Below are 7,524 nucleotides of genomic sequence, written 5' to 3' on the forward strand. Positions count from 1 at the left end.
TAGGAAATATCAAATCGTGTCACCATTATCTATCAACGGATGAGGCATGAATAGGGTACAATGTACTTTACATGCGTACTAAAATCATGACGGAAGATCTTTCTAGCATTTCCTCTTACACCCTTAACAAGATTTTTGGGTGTTTGAAGTTTTCTACTCCCAAAGTCATTTTGACTGTAATAACACTTAACTGCAATTTACTACCAGTAACTCTTCAAGTCAGTGACAACTACCGTAACAACAATGACAGCCTTTGGGGATACCTTTCAACTAAACTTTCGCTTAAAATTTTCGCTAAGCGCCGTCTGATTATATTTTCGTCAAACCTAACTTAAATTTTGCATACAAAATGAAGTTTTTGTAAATTGTACCGTCTTACCAGGTAATGTGTTTATATATTTATAAAAATAGTATAAAATCTCCCGTATGTAGTTTCCCCAGAATAACTACTTTTCTTCAGAGAAATTCTTTTTTAAAACGCACTGAAGGATTGAAGGACACAGGGTTAAAGGACTCCCAATGCGATTTGTAGAGCAACAATTTCCCTCAAAATATTAATATTCCATCGATATATCGATATCAGGAATATCTAATATATCTACGTCCATCTGTGCCCATAATCGAGTGCCCATTATTAGCCAGCAAAAAATTATAATTTTATACACACCTTATATTCTGTTTCCAAGGCCTATTTACTAGATAATACAAAAGTTGTGTTATCGGTTGCTATCGAACACTATCATAATTTATTTTACGTAATTGAAATATTACATTAACTGATAATTAAATTGATTACTAGCAGCTATGTGCAACTTTGGATGAGATATATGTTATCTACAAGCTAAAATCTAACTGTAACTGAATTATGTTATTCTTATTTTTTATCTTCATAAAAATGTGGTCCTAAAATAATATTTTTCAGTTATTTGATAATTTAATAAAAATTATCTTTTTGCATTATTCAAGTGCGGTGAACCGGAGCCAATATTTTAAAGGATGTAAGATTTTTAATGAGCTACCGATAGATGTTAAAGAAGGTAAAAGCCTTTCTACTTTTCGTGAGTTATGCCTAAATACTATAAAAAAATAAGTTTTAGATGTATTGTAAAGTGTCCTTAATATCAAAGAAATAAATTGTCAAATGTTTATACTAGTTGTAAAAATGTAATTTTTAATAACTAAATAAAAACAAACAAAAATAGTCAATAAATGTTGATGATTCTCTTCCTGAATTCATTCTAAGAAAATGTTGATTATTTTCATATTAACAATATATTGTTCCCTAAAATAATAAATAATTGTATCCAAGAAAAAATACGTTGTGGATCCCGGACTTATTGCTATTAGACTAATTATTGCTATTGAGGTTTCCGTCTGTTAAATAATAAATTATCTTAAGTATAAAGCATGAAATTTGTTTGTTTGTCCCACAAACCAATTGAACTGAAAGCAAGAACAAAAATTGAACAATTTTATTTTTTTAAATTTGAATGCCAATATTTTCAGCAGACAAATCGTATTTTTTTACAATTGTGCGTCAACGAAAATTACATATATATTAATAAACCGTAGAATCCGGAAGACTTCTTGTAATATAATACATTTTAAATTCTCTCTTAAATGGAAATGGACCAGATAATAATATTCAATATTCAAAATAAAAATAATATTTACAAGTTTTCTTTAACAAAAATCCCTGGCGTAGCTAAACCCGGTTAAGAAAAAAATGTATCTAATAAACCGTAATCATCAATCAACATTTTTAACTGAATTATAAATGAAAGATCGAAATCCATACAAACTAATTGACTATAGTCATACAGTAATACTAAAGATTAAATATTCTGTTGCGTATTTGAAGCGAATCTACATAACATCATTCTTCGTGAAACATGCAGCAAGTCTATTACAATATAAAACAAGCTAACTACTTTAAATTCATATTCTTCTAAAAAATAAATATCTACATACTATTTTAATCTCGAGAAAGAAAGAAAAGATTTATTTGCACAGCTGAAGTACAAACATAAATACATAATTAACGTTATAGGTCTGCTATCGATTACGCGTTATGTAATACCAAGTAGAAATTTCAATCAAATTTAAAAGTTTTATATTACAAAAGTAACCTATCTTTTTATTCTAGAAAATTAGATATTTTACATCAAGATCAGTTTTTACAGTTAGTTTGCAGAAAATTATGGAAATGACACAGTAAAAATAAATAAATTTGATTAACTCACCAGCCATTTTGCTTTTTTTCTGTTTTATCTCAGGCACTGATGACTTGAAACGAAAATGTAATACTGAACTGTGGCAGTCTGAGTTAGGCTTATATTGGATGGTTTTATCAGATCTCTTTATCACCTTTTAGTACATAGGTTCATTCGTGTCATCATTTCACCCACAAGACTCACAATGTGCTGGAAATATGAAAAACATTAAGGAAACATTGGTGCGTGGAAAATTGCATACCTTGTAAATCGGGGGTGTGCGGCTAAAGAAAATTGATCAGATTTTATCTTAGTTAATCAAGGAGATTAAATAGTACATGCTTTTCACTTTTGAAACACTTTTTAATTTTTCCTAAATCAATCTATTTAAATTTCACTTATGTTTTCGGGAATGAGTGACTGAATAAATGCAAATCTTGGAAGCGGAAATTGACCCACTTCCCGACATCCGTTCAAGCTGAAACTCGACGGATAGACTTGTTGTCAATGACAATGCATTCTAACAACTTCCTGGAATAAAGCATTATTATTATTATTTATTATTATTTGGTGACTACGACACGCGGACATATACGCATTTCTCTGAAATCGATAACATTACAGCATTTAATATTTTATTTTATTAAAACATGATTTAGAGGGTACATATGGTTTTTGTAATATTTCACCCTACATGCTAGGGATGACCCTGTGTTATGGCGGGTGAATTTTACAGTTTGTATAGAATCTATAGGTACATTACTATAATATGAAAAAGAAAAATGATGTAAAGCTAGTTTGGGTTGCAAGAAGAGAATGGAGAAGTTAGAGAATTATAAGAAGGTGAAAAATTTATGAAATTATTAGTAAATAGACCACAGTAATTAATTATGTACATACTATACCGCTAAGTTAGGGAATAAGGATATATTATGTTTTGTCTGAAATGTGATTAAATTGATGAAGTGTGGAATGAATCTTAATATAATACAATATTTATTTATTTATTTATTGATACATTACTCTACAGTACTTTACATTTCAATTCAGCAACGTTGGCCTCACTGGGTTGTTCACCCGTGCTGAGGCCCCCATTTTAAAATATGCGAATTTATACATTTAAACAAAAAACAACATTAAAATAAAGATAAATTTACATCAAAAATAAAGATTAGAAATCAAAATCCAATTCTCACACCAAAATAAAAACATTAGAAGAGAATGGAAATCGGCATTTACAATGATCTATGTGCTTGTGCGTGCCGCTTGCCTTAGGTATACATTTTTTGTGTTGCGTGTATATGTTTTATTCTCTTATGTTATAGAATTTTGGAAATATTGTCTTTTTTGTTCTTTAATCCATTTTTTTATTTTGTGTTTGAATTTATTTTTATTTTCCTCAATTTTTGTTTCTAGTGGAAGACTGTTGAATGCTTTAATTGCGTGGTATTTATGGTGTCTTTGTCCAAAGGTAGTGTTTACCGTCGGAGTTTTTATGTTTTTTTTATACGCTTTTCTGACCGGTCTATTAGTGATATTTTGTGTTTGTTGGGGATTGTTATATTAAAATATATAAATATATTAATATACGAAATAAATGTCGGTCCTACGCGATCGGAGACTTGGCGAGGTTGCTAGAGTTGTGGACTCCAGTTCCTAGATAAGAAGGTTCAATACTACAGCCAAAAAAAACTTTATAAAATAGATGTATTATAGTAAAAAAAACTATGTTTTATCTAACTATCGATTCAGAGTTTAAGATTTCTTACTTTAACATTCTAAACATTTAGGAAGATTGGTATACAATCAGGTTTTAAGGTTGTTTAAAAAGTAATTAAATACGAGCACATAAAACCCGCTGCCGCGGTTTGAACCTAACCTGACCTACCCATCAAGCCGTTTTACTGCAGGGGTGGGCAGAGAAGACGGACCGCCAAAACAACTCGGTCTTGGCACACACTTCTTGCCTCATTCACATTCATACATCTTCTCATACATACTCTTGACATGGCCCGACTCAAGTATCTGATTCACTTGATCGTGCCATGTCTTTCTCAGGTGTCCCCGATTTCTGCTACCATTCACATTTACATCATATGTTCTTCTTGCACTCCATTCTTCGCTCATTCGCTCTACATGCCCAAACCATCTAAGCGTCCCTTTCCTAATCTTATTCATTACATCAGTCAAATAATTTTCGGCGTGCTTCCAAGGTGTTTAAATCGAGCATTCCTGTTAAGAACAAGGATGGATACAGGATCGATAATACATATATTCTCTCATAAATAGATAACACATAAACCTCATTTAAACTTTTCTATTTCTAAGATATGGTTTTGTTCGAAAGGGACCCAAATATAAGAAAATAAGTACAATTTGTCGACATAAAATAAAAGTAAATAGCCTCAGTTTAGTATTTCTATTAAATTTAGGAGGAGGTTTGCTGCTTTTCTTGTTGTATTGATTATGTAGAAGAAATTAATTTCGAGTCAAATGCATTCGTATTCCCTGTCGAATACAGCTGAACAAACAAGGTAAATTATTATTCATTGTAGAATAGTGCATTATATTACCTTAACGTCAACATGTTCAGTACAGTTTCAATACAGATGTGATATCATTATTGACTCTAGATGGAACTCAATTACTCTGTAATACAGAGTATTCTGGATTGAATCTAATGAAATGCTCTGTATATCTAGAGAATGGTTTATTTCTCGATTCCATCTAAAAAAAAATGTGTTCTCTGCTTATATACCGTGATTTTGACATACAAATGGATATTATCTATTTATTTTTATTTTTTATTAATGACTATTTTTAAAAAAAGTTAACTATTTTATTGACAGTCGTCCTCACAAGGAACTCCTGTTCCGAGGCGTATTGTAGGTTGTTAGTTTTATGGGTGTTACATCATGTGTTCCTCATCTTCGTGTATGTTGATTTCCAAAAAATGATTTTGATGTTACTTCATAATTTTAAAACATGTTCTTATTTTTTGTCTGCAAGTTGTGTTGATGTTACTTCATAATTTTGAAATATCTTCATATTTTTTGTCTGCAAGTTGTGTTGATGTTCCTTCATAATTTTATTTATTTCCTCGTCTTCATGTTCAGTTAACCATATTTTGATGTTTTTAGTTTTTCATCTCCATTGTGTTTATTTTTATTGTTTACTAACTGTACCCCGCCACAAGTAGCTGTGACTCATCCTGTCTGTGCAGATAGAGAAACAATAGCGCGTGTTGCTTTTCTATCTTTAAAATATAGGTAAATATAAACAAACGCGTATTCAAGTGCAACGTTGTGTCAAAGTTTCAAAGTAATCGTTGAAGAACTTTCGGAGATTTAAGATTCTGAACAACGAACATTAAATTTTTATTTATTGTTTTTTGTATACAGTATGGTGTTTCTTTTTATTGTTTTGTTTACTTTTTTATTTACAATATATATACATGTATGTTAATGTATAAAATACCTCAAAATATACGTAATTTTAAATTATTTATACTATTACAATGTACCTCACAAAAATTACTATTTTTTAAATAATTTGCAGCATTTCTTCTTTAATTTTTAAATCAATGATCATTGGTATGATTAAATAATAATAATAATAATAATAATTGTATTTCCTAATGGTTTAGGAAATACAATTTTACACATGAAATAATAGTCATGCTTTATTTGTATCGTTGGATTAATTTGAATGAAATACAAGCATTACGAGCGGTTGTTGGTTTCAGATGTAGAAAACGAGATTGGGTAAATTAGGCAATCGGGACTTGAATTAGGACAATTTTCAGTATAATATAGGTAATAATGTTTGATAATCCAGCAGATAATCACCGATTCCAATAACTTTGAAGATTCTTATAACCCATATAAAGATGCATCGAAAAATTGTAATTGTTACATCACCATACAGAATTTTAACATTAAACCTTGTACCAAACGTTTTGTCACTATCTCAATAGTAATATTACTAATGTACTAGTAGCTATTATGTATAGTGTACAGTTTATTAGTCACGCCTCATAGCCGGCTTAGAAATCATTTCCGATGTGCACCGCACACATTTCAACGGAAAGTGACACTCGATTTCGACTAATAAATTTGAAAAATCGTCTAAATACGCCAAAAATCATCTAATACATGATTTAGAACGGGTTATTTCACAGAATTTCAACGTCAACTTTCAGTTTCAACGCTAAAGATGTTTACATAAAGTTTCAAGGCTAAACATTGATTGAAAGATGGGTGCGCCTTACGTCACCTGTGATAAAAACATTGCTTCTTTTTAACTCCATACGGAGAAAACTTATTGATAAAAAATATTGCTAATTGAATCTCTTCAAATTATTAGTAATCCTGTTAAAAACGTACCTGTAGCGAATGAATTGACAGGTTTCCTGTTAAACTTTTTGTAAAAATGGAATTAACTATCGCGATGTCGGAACACATGTTCATAAAAATCTTCGCATCGCATCATCGCATTTCGTCATTTTATATTATCAGGGCAAATGCAGGTACATGAACACATGTTCCGATATATTAGGAATGTACTAAAAGTTTAACAGCAAACGGCCTTCACTCGAGTTTTTGGCCGGATTTTAATAATTCAGCAATACTCTTGCACACAGAAACTAATGAGGTTTTCCTCAGTGCCTGTGTCATGTTTTGGGATGCTATTTGGAGGATTCTCTATAAAGTGGAATTAGAGTGGTCTAGGAGTCTGCAGAGTTCCTGGTTGTGGAAAAGAGCCTGGTTGTTGGTAAACGTGGACGCAAGTTGGACACGTACACGCGTAAAACGTGTCTCAACACTGTCGACCATAAATATACCACTCTCCTGTCGACTGTCATTCTAATGAACAGTACATTTACGAGTACAACGATCTAATCAAGTCCTTTTTGTTTTTGGGGATCTCCCAGGGATTGTCTGTTTCTGAAAACAACATTATTTACTCAGAGTAGATAGTCACACAAATATATTTTTTATTATCGTCGTTGAGTAAATAATTGTATTTAATTTACTCAATGCAATAATCAATAATGTTGAAACAGTATTCCGTAATAACTTAAGGCCGCACCCACCACTTAGCAAATAATCAGTAGGTACCAATCAATAACAAATAATTATTCTGATAATTCTGCGTTTCCTTTAGGTAACTGATAAATAAAACCTACTTGGAACCAATCATTTCTGATTTAGCGAAGGTACGTAGGTAGGTGGGTATACCGGCTAATCCGCCTTTTAGTAATTATAATGTATAAATGTGAATCATTTCTTCCAGCGTTTTGGAATTTTTA

The sequence above is a fragment of the Hesperophylax consimilis genome, chromosome 14 (assembly GCF_061612785.1).
Source record: "Hesperophylax consimilis isolate HC1 chromosome 14, BYU_Hcon_1.0, whole genome shotgun sequence".
Lineage (NCBI taxonomy): Eukaryota > Metazoa > Arthropoda > Insecta > Trichoptera > Limnephilidae > Hesperophylax > Hesperophylax consimilis.